Below are 10,485 nucleotides of genomic sequence, written 5' to 3'. Positions count from 1 at the left end.
CGGGCGTATCGCTGTTGTTTTGTTTAGATTTATTCACTAGTTATCGATATTTGCTAGAATCATAGGTTTTGCCTGTTTTTCTAGTTTTATCACCAGTTATCCAGCTAGGAATTGGTAGTTTCGGCTCTCTTTACAATCTGCTATTAAATTCATCTACTGCCGATCAGATCTGTTCCTAGTGTTGTTGTCATAGCTTTGTATCGATTACTCCAGTAGTTTTCTGTCTACAAGGCTACAGTGATCGGCTGCTTTATAGCCGATTCCTTTGTTAAGGCAAATCGGCCGATTCGCTGATAAGCTCTCTCGAGATCGGAAACTTAGCCGATCGTGATCTCTGAACCTGACACGTATTCTTCCTTGCCAATCAACAGGTCAGATTGGCTGGCACGCCGCGCGAACCGCACCAGGGCAATCACCCGAACAGGAGCTAAGCAGATTCTCCCGGGTCGTGTGTCGGACACTGGGATTCGGTTGACCGATTTCTAGTGCCAACACACTTTTGGCATGCCCAGTGGGTAGATTATATTAAATTGTCGACACAGGTGTGGTTATTGTAAATTATGTAAACTATGGGTAGATTCGACACAGGTGTTCGATGTTCGATGAGTTGTCGACTTCTTTGACATAGAGAGATTGTAGCCTGTATGACCCAGGTCCAGTGACCTTGGAGACGATGAAAGGACCCTCCCATGGTGAGTTTAGTTTGTGCAGCCCCTTGGTATCTTGAATATGCTTGAGGACCATGTCGCCAATGTTGAACGAACTTTCTTTGACGGTGCGATCATGATAGCGGCGAATTACTTCAAGGTATCTTGCTGACTGGACGAATGCTGCACAACGAGTTTCTTCGAGGCTGTCTAAATCTACACACCTTGTTTCTCTTGCCGCGCCCTCCTCGTATTGCTCAACTACTGGAGATTTCCAGATGACGTCGGCGGGGAGAACGACTTCTGATCCGTATACAAGGAAGTAGGGTGAGTACCCTATAGACTTGTGTGGCTGGGTGAGAAGCCCCCAGAAGATATTGGGTAGCTCCTTGAGCCACTTGCCCCCTTTGGTGTTTTCAATATCATGTAGTCTTTTCTTGAGAGCCTCCAGTAACATCCCATTGGCGCGCTCAACCTGGCCGTTGGCCCGCGAACGAGTGACAGAGATGTACCGAACGTCAATTCTACTATTCTCACAGTAGTCTCAAAACTCGTAATTGTTGAAATTTAAGCCCAGGTCTGTGATGATGTGATTGGGGAAGCTGTAGTGATGGACAATTTCATTGAGAAAGTCGAGTAGTCTATCTGCCTTGGGGCAAGTTACTGGCTTCACCTCAATCCACTTGGTGAACTTGTCGATCATCACGAGTACTCGATTGAAGCCCCCAGGCGCCGTAGGCAGAGGGCCAATCATGTCTAGCCCCCAGCATGCGAAGGGTCAAGAGGGTGGTATGGTGATCAACTTGTAGGCAGGGACGTGTTGTTGCTTGGTGAAGAATTTACACCCTTGGCATCGGCGGACTAGTTCTTCGGCATCAGCAAGAGTTGTAGGCCAATAGAATCCTGCTCTAAAAGCCTTTCCCGCAACCATTCTTGAAGATACGTGGTTGCCACAAATGCCTTTGTCAATTTCCTCCAATATGTCCTTGCCATCTTGCCGTGAGACACACTTCATGAGTACTCCCGATGATACACCTCGTCTGTAGAGCCTGTCCCTGACTAGAACGTAGTTCTTGCCGCGCCGTGAGACTTGCTCTGCTTCTGTCTTGTCAGGAGGTAACTTGTGCACCTTGATGTAGTCGATGAAGGGTTTCTCCAGTCTACATCGATCATCATAACCTCCCGATCTAGTGCATCATGACCTCGATTGGTGGTTTTTGACGGTGCCGGCTCCACTATGGATGGCTTGTGTAGTTCATGGACAAAGACCCCAGCTGGAACTTGAGCACGAGTAGATCGGAGCTTGAATAAGACATCTGCGGCTATGTTGTTATCACGAGGCACATGATGGAACTCCAGACTAGAGAACTTGTTCTCTAGCTTGCGTACTTCCAGGCAGTATGCATCCATGTTGTCCTTGTGGCGATCCCACTCATCGTTGACTTGATTGATGACTACCAGTGAGTCACCGTAGACCAACAATCGCTTGAGTCCCAGCGAGACTGCCAGGCGAAGCCCGTGCAGAAGCGTTTCGTATTTAGCTTTAATGTTGGACACCTCCCAGAAGATTTGCAACACATATTTGAGTTGTTCACCTTTGTGAGAGATTAAGAGTACTCCTGTGCTGGCGTCCTTGAGCTTGAGTGATCTATCAAAGTACATGACTCAATGCTCTAGGCGCTCTGCCGGCGTTGATACTTGATTTTCCCACCACTCTGCCATGAAATCGACTAGTGCTTGTGACTTTATGGTAGCTCTTGACATGAATTTGTAGGACAATGCTCTGAGTTCAACTGGATCCGCAATCAAGTCGTCGGGATTTCTAGTTTTTACGACCACGTCATCCACATACGTTTCTATGTTGCGGTGTAGTTGTTTCTTGAAGTACTCATGGATGGCCCGTTGATAGGTGGCACCTGCGTTCTTCAACTCGAAGTACATTGTAGTATAGCTAAATGCTCCATTCGGGGTGATGAATGTGGTCTTGATTTGGTCTTCTTCCTTGAGAGCTATCTGCTGATACCCTAAATAGCAATCAAGCAAACAGAGTAGAGCACATCCAACCGTCGAGTCGATGATCTGATCAATCCTAGGGAGCCCGAAGGGATCCTTTAACAGTGCTTGTTGAGGTCTGTGTAGTCGACACACATCCTCCACCCGTTATTTTTTTTCACACCAAGACCGGATTGGCCAGCCACTCTGAATGATAGACTTCTTTTATGAAGCCAGCCATGAGTAGTTTGGCCAACTCTTTTTTGATTGCTTCTCTTCTATGTTGAGCGAATCGATGTAGTCGTTGTCATTCTGGTGTAGCTTTGGGATCCACATTTAGTGAGTGCTCGATCAACTCCCTGGGCACCCCCGGCTTATCTGATGGCTTCCATGCAAAGATGTCTCGGTTGGCTCGGAGGAAGCTGACGAGCGCATCTTCCTATTTGGGGTCCAGCCCCGAGCCAATTAGGGCTATCTTCGAGCTATCACTAGTCTCAAGGTCAATGGTTTTGATATCAACTTCACTTGCCGGCTTGACCTTGGTTGCCTCTGACTTCTTCTCTGGGATCTCGAGTTCAGTCGAGAACAGTTTTTTGGAAGCGGCGAAGACTTCCATCATCGAATGTGGCACTTGAGTAGTCGTTGCCAGCTCCACGGCTTCTCTGTCGCAGTTGTAAGATCTCTACAAGTCTCCGCGCAGGAAGAGTACTCCCTTGGGTCCCGGCATTTTGAGTACTAAGTACACATAATGCAGGATGGCCATGAATTTGGCCAATGCAGGTCTTCCAAGGATAGTGTGATACGAGGATTCGAAATTGGCTACCTCAAACCAGATGTACTCTATCTGGTAGTGTTCTTTGGTTCCAAAGGTAATTGGCAAAACCACCTGACCAAGGGGTACAGCCTCGTTGCCTGGGACAATCCCACAGAATGGAGAGTTCGTCGGGGTGAGCATATCCGTAATGTCGAGGCCCATCTTCCTCAAAGTCTTGGAGAAGAGTATGTTGAGACCACTACCGCCATCAATGAGTACTTTTGTAAGTTTGGAGCCTGCGACTACTGGGTCGAGGACGAGAGGATAGCACCCTGGATCTAGAAACTAGTCCATTGATCCTTTCTGGAGAATGTGATTGGCACCTCGAACCACTTGAGGAACGTAGGTGTGCTGGTTCAATGGACATATTCTCTCAGAGGGCTAATTTCTAGGACCGCTTAGTGACAGTACCCGGTGTGCCACCGAAGATGACATTGACGGTGTTGGATGGGTTCTGGAATTTGCTGTTGTCGCCATTGTATTGGTCTTATTTCACCTTGCCCTTGTCCTTTGCTCCTGAAGGTTCTAGCAGACCTTTCATGGCTCTGCGTAGACTGTAACAATCCATCATAGAGTGCTTATGGTGTGGATACCACGGGCACTGCTTTTTCAGGAGCTCACTGAATAGAGTCCTTTCTTGATTCTTGCCGCCTTTCCTGGAAGACTGGGACATTGCCGCGATAGTATTGTCTCGCTTTCTCTTGCGATTTTGACCACTTGAGTAGTTGCCTCGGTTATCATTATTGGGGCGATTGTTACAGTTCTTATCATTGTGTTGGCCATTATTGTTTTGGCCTCTGTTACAACTAGACTTGAACCTCTCGATCTCCTTGTCTTCTTCATCCGCCCAGGCTTGTATCATGATCTTGAGAGACTTTATATCTTCGGGGTGTCTCCTGCCGAAATCTAGGAACATCCAGCGATCATAGAGACCGTTTTGCAAGCAATCTATGGCATCCCGCTCCGTGATGTCTCACCTTGTTGCTATTTAACTTGAGATAATTCAATATTGTTGCCAGGTCACTGCATTGCCCCTGCGAAGTTGTTTGTGAACACCGCCGTTAGGTGCTTCCACGTGTTGATGGAGTTCTTCTCTAGAGACTCGAGCCATGTGAGTGGTCCTGCATCCATGCAGATGGGGAAGTAGATGACCTTGGTGTCATTGTTTCCTCTCGCCGCCTGGACTGACAACAAGTAGCACCACAGTCATTAGACTGGGTCCTGCTTGTTATTGTACTTGGTGGTACCTGGAGGTTTAAACTTGTCAGGTAGAATTATCGTTCGTACTCATTTTGAGAAGGCAGGAAACCCATCAGAATCCTCTCCCAAATACTCGACTTGTTGATGGTGCTCACGGCAGCGCCCTTCAATGATTGTACGGGCGTCGCGGCTGTTGTTGATCTTCTAACGGAGGTCATGTACTGGGGGCTCAGGCTCTAGGTGGGGCCCATGGTGGCCACGGCCTCCCGAGGGTTCCGCCCGACTACCCTCTGCCCTATTTTGGCTTGGTCTCGCACCCTCGTTTCTACTTGGTTGTCTATGGCTACTGCCATGCTAGGATGAGGTGTGTCGAACCGAGTGTATTGGACTCTGTTGATCGAGTTGCTCGTATGCGTGCTCTGCTAGCTGAGCCAGTTGCCGGGTGTACTTGGTTTGTGGCATTGCCCGAGTAATCAGGTTAATGGATGCGATGGTGGTGAGAGGAGTATGATGTTGATGCAATTGAACTGCTTCAAACGCGTAATCTAAGTTAATGATGGGTAGTTCAGCTGTGAGGCGGAGGCGACGATCTGCTCTTGCAGCGTTTCTTGCTCACCATCGATTCCTCTGAGCTTCAGTTTTTCTCTTTCTATGTTGGTGGTGAGCTCATCCTGCGAGACACCATCTGGGTGACGTTTGCGTCACGGATTCCTTTCCGGCGGTTCTTCATCGTCGCCTTCTTGTGCTATCAAGAGGGCGAAGAGTTCCCGCTCCAGAGAGAAACTACCCGAACTTGATGTGATGATCTCTGTGGGGCCATTTTCTTTGTAGATAGGTGACAGAGGGGTTGTCTCCTAGTATGGGAGAGTGTCAAGATAGGCAACAAGATGGGACTCGTCGTCCTTGGCGAGAGCAGGCGCCTTCATGTTCGCGCAGTAGACGAATCTGCTTTTTGGAGTAGATGTGATAACCAGGCCTTCTTGTGGACCTAATAAAGGAATCTCCTTGTCCGGATCCAAGTAGTAGTCGAGGTTCTCGATCATATCCGAGTTGGACTGTGATGTGGACAGGGTAGCTTGGTAGGTAGCACCCGAGTTTCAAAATCTGAATGGGAATCGACTTGTATTGTAGACCGATTCGCATGATGGCTTAAGCGCCAGCTCATGGGAACCAATCCGGCTAGTGGGAGAAGTCAAGTTGTACTTTGACTCGTCCCCCAAGCCTCTAAATAGGTCAAAAGTTTTGTTGAATTTCTCAACGAAATCCTCGACAGCTTGGCGATGAAGGTTGATGTCGTACTGCTTCTCCTCCGGGGCCGGTGCAATGTGGCGGTGGAAGTTTCCAGCACCGTCTGCGACGCAAACCCAGGAGCTGAAGATAAATATTGCGCCCGCTTCGAACGCAACGGTGGGCTTGATGATGACTTGAGCCATCAAGTTCACCAGTGGATTCTCATCGAGAGCCCCAAGCTGGCGCACCAGCTGTCGGTGTTTAGACCCGGCAACCTACCAAGGGGTGCCCGAGGTAGTGTTTTATGCGTGTGGCTCATCGAGATCAAGAACTAGAAGGTGAACTCGAACACACAATTTAGACAGGTTCGGACCGCTTAGATCGTTTAATACCTACATCCTTGGAGTTAGTTGTGTTGTATTGATTGAACTTGTTTGGAGGGGGTCCTTGCCTCGCCTTATACTATCGGGGTAGGGTTACAGGTCGGTTGCTTACAAGAATACTAGTTGGATTCGACTGGAGAGTGCTACTATATCTGTTACAAGTAATTTCCTAATCCTTGACTAGTTCTTGTCCTCCACGTAGACCACGCCGTCATGCACCATAGTCTCCATATCTGACATATCTCGGTGTATAGTTCCGTATCTAGAACTGTCCAAACCTTCTGGTGGGCCCATAGATGTAAGAATGACACCCCTATCCCAGCGCGCTGGGAGCTCACCCCCGGAAATGGAGCCTAGTCCGTGCCTAGTGCGCATAGAGAGTCACTGATCCCTGTTGATCGAGTTTTTGACAGGATTAACATGGCGATAGCAGCTGACGTCGAGCACGCTCTAGACCACCTGGAGATCTCTATGGCGGCAGCGGCGACTACAGCCACGACTACGAGGCCGGGAGCGGAGGCCCCACCGGCCACTGCGGCGGCGGCCGTTCCAGCGATGCCGGAGATGATTTCGCGGCGGCTACGGCCACGACGCTAGGAGAGGAGGTCCCAGCGGTGGATGCTGCGGTGGCCACAGTGGAAAGACCGAGGCAAGAGGCCCCGACAGATGTGGAAGCTTCAAAGATAGCCAAGATGTTGGACCAGCAGGCTCACACAGCGTCGGGCCAAAATGCCCCAATGGGCCAAAAGCAGGCCATGCCAAGTGGGCCTCCTAACCATCCTGCCGGGACAATGGCGAGCGGGCCTTCCAACCTGGCCCACGCGGAGAAGCTGATGACGCAGAAGATGAAGACCACACAGTACCTCTTGTCAGCGAGCTAGAACCGGCCGACGGTGAGTCTGCGCTGATGCCGTCCGTCTATGACCTCTTCACCACCCCTGCACCGCCGGCGCTATAGCTGCAACCAACACGACACGCGCGCCAACGCCGCACCTTTGGCATGAACGAGGTACGACGAAGTGTGCAATTGGCAAGGAAGCCAGCGATGCCGGCCATGGAACGCGCCTAGAGAAATCTATGGAGGAAACTTGGCGTCGGCGATGATGAATTTGCCCCAATTGAACAGGTCCTCCAAGACTTCATCAACATGTTCTAGGGGCTCTTCCAGACTTTGTCATAGCCGCCATGACCGCTATCTTTGACCTCGATGACGATGCGGCAGAACAGATGAATGAAGCACTTCTCCAATGGTGGGTGACGCCATATAAGACCTGCAGCAGGAGTAGGACATCATGTTATGATGCTCCTAACAAGGCAAACTACCTCCACATGTCACCTCCATGCTATGTATCTCCCTTCCAATGGCAAAACCTGTGTTGTTTCGTCAAGTCCTCACCCTGCTGGCTGCGACCTTCGGGGAGGACAATCGACTAGCCTTGCTAGCATCGACCTTTGGGCAAAACCTGTGAACTATAAACTCTGCCTTACTGGCCATGACCTTCGAACGATCTAAGAACTGCACATCGAACTATGCATGCCGCTCTACTACGTCCCCCCACTCGTGACCACCTCGCCAGCGAACAAAACAACTTCCAGATGATTGGTAACTACAAGATAATGTGCTAGAATGTGCGAGGACTAAACGCTCTAGCTAGATGTTTGACGGTTCGCGAAACACTTTCAACAACAACATGTCACATAGCATGCCTGCAAGACACGAAACTACAAAACATTGACGCAGCTCTAGCTGCCTTTTTAGGGGGGCATCGTCTAAACAAATTCATCTACAAACTGGCACGAGGGACAAAGGAAGGGATTCTCATCCTCTGGGATTACACGGTGATCAACATAGAGGACGTCCAAATTGGCTGATTCTCTATTTCAGCCAGAACGGTGGTTAAGCACAGCGCATCATCCTTCCGGCTAACGACAGTATATGGCCCATCACGACAATCTGCAAAAACCTGCATTTCTACGACACCTACGTGCTATGAAACTGGCCGACAACATGCGATGGCTTGTTCTGGGGGATTTTAACCTTATTTATAGGGTGAGAGATAAGAATGACAGAAACCTTAATCGGCGATTGATGAGGCATTTCAAATTTGAGAATTTCTAGACATGCCTGCCCGGCTTCCATGATGTAGTCACACGGGAGTGATCCAAGCTGAAGAGCCACACAAAGCCTTTCCACAGACTGGGGCACAAGCTGCATGCCACTTCCTATGCACTTCGAGCATGGAGTAAATCCTTCATTTCAAACACCAAACTGAAGCTACACATGGCCCAAGAGGTCATCCTACGCCTTGACATGGCTGAAAAGACAAGAGCGTTATCAGATGCAGAATACTTCTTGCGCCATAAGCTAAAAGGAGACTGTTAGGATGGGCGGCGATTGAACAAGCAAGGAAAAAACAATGCTCCAGAATCACTTACCTGCGTGAGGGCAACACAAATACAAAGTTCTTCCATCTCAAAGCAAACGCCAAAAGAAGGAAAAACTTCATCCAGAGGTTAAAGAAGGAACATGGTTGGGCACTAACACACCAAGACAAGCAAATGGTAATTCAAGATCACTTTGACAACATGATGCGACTGCCCCAACATCGCACCAGAGACCTAAATTGGGAGATTATGGACTTTCTAGAGGTTGATCTACACACGCTTGACAACCCCTTTTCAGAGGAAGAGATATTTTATGCAATCGCAAAGCTTCCAAAGACCAAAGCGCCAGGACTGGACGGCTTCACCGGCCTTTCTTCAAATCGTGTTGGCACATAATTAAAGGCGATGTCACAGCAGCTGTTAATTCCTTCCACAGCATTCATTGCAAAGACCTGAATCTTGTCAACACAGCTAATGTAGTACTAATCCTCAAGAAGAAGGGCCTTGCAAAGACCTGAATCTTGTCAACACATCTAATGTAGTACTAATCCCCAAGAAGGAGGGAGCCAAAGGCATGCAAGAATTCAGGCCCATCAGCCTCATACATGCCATCGCCAAGATTATAAGTAAAATCCTTGCACTACGTCTAGCCCCATTTATGGAAGCACTAATATCACCATGCCAAAGTGCCTTCATCAAAGGAAGAAGTATTCATGACAACTTCTTGTATGTCAGGAATATGGCCCGCCGATTCCATAGGAACAAAACACCTGCTTTACTAATGAAGCTTGATATCTCAAAGACCTTTGACTTGGTGCACTAGGATTACCTACTCTCACTGCTACAACACAGAGGTTTCCCCCCTAGGTAGCGGGATTGGATCGTGGCGATGCTCACAACATCCACTTCAAAAATCCTACTTAACGGCATCCCATCTGACCCGATTACGCGTGGTCGCGGACTACGACAAGGAGACCCGTTGTCCCCCTTCCTCTTCATCCTAGTGATTGACCCACTTTACCAGCTAATACACAAAGCGACGAACATGGGACTACTAAGCAAGTTGGGGAGGGGGGGAGACGTGCACGCACGTATCTCAATGTATGCCGATGATGCGGTGATCTTCATAAAACCAACAGTTGTAGACATCGCAAACACCACACAACTACTGAGCCTCTTCGATGAGGCAACCGGATTGAGAACAAACCTTCAAAAAACAAGCGTAGCTCCCATCAGCTGTGAGTGCGTCAACTTGGAGGAAATCCTATCGGAGCTACCAATAACTCGAACAGGATTCCCGATAAAATAACTAGGGCTACCTCTTGCGATAAGATGACTAAAGAAAATCGACTTCCAACCTTTGATCGACAAAGCAGCAGACAAGCTCTCGGGATGGAACGGCCGCAACCTCAACCAAGCAGGCCACATCTGCCTTACCAAAATGGTGCATACGGCACAACCACTATACCTAATGACAGTACTCAAGGTCCCAAATGAAGTACTCGAGGATCTAGACAAAATAAGGAAAAAATTCTTGTGGGCTGGAAACAACGAACTGACTGGTGGCAAATGCAAGGTAAATTGGATCAGAAGTTGTTTGCCAAAGGAAAACAGAGGGTTAGGGGTTCTTAATCTTCGCAAGTTCGCAAGAGCACTCAGATTACGATGGCTATGGCATGAATGGGAGTCACCGCAAAAAACGTGGATCGGAATGGAAACGCGTGTTCGCATCTTGCACGAACATCACCATAGGGAATGGCAAGAAGATGAGCTTCTAGCAGTCGGGCTGGCTGCAAGGCCGTAGGCCAAAGGATATTGCACCTAACATTTTCGT

This window comes from Setaria viridis, chromosome 3 (assembly GCF_005286985.2).
Source record: "Setaria viridis chromosome 3, Setaria_viridis_v4.0, whole genome shotgun sequence".
Lineage (NCBI taxonomy): Eukaryota > Viridiplantae > Streptophyta > Magnoliopsida > Poales > Poaceae > Setaria > Setaria viridis.
This window is presented reverse-complemented; position numbering follows the sequence as displayed.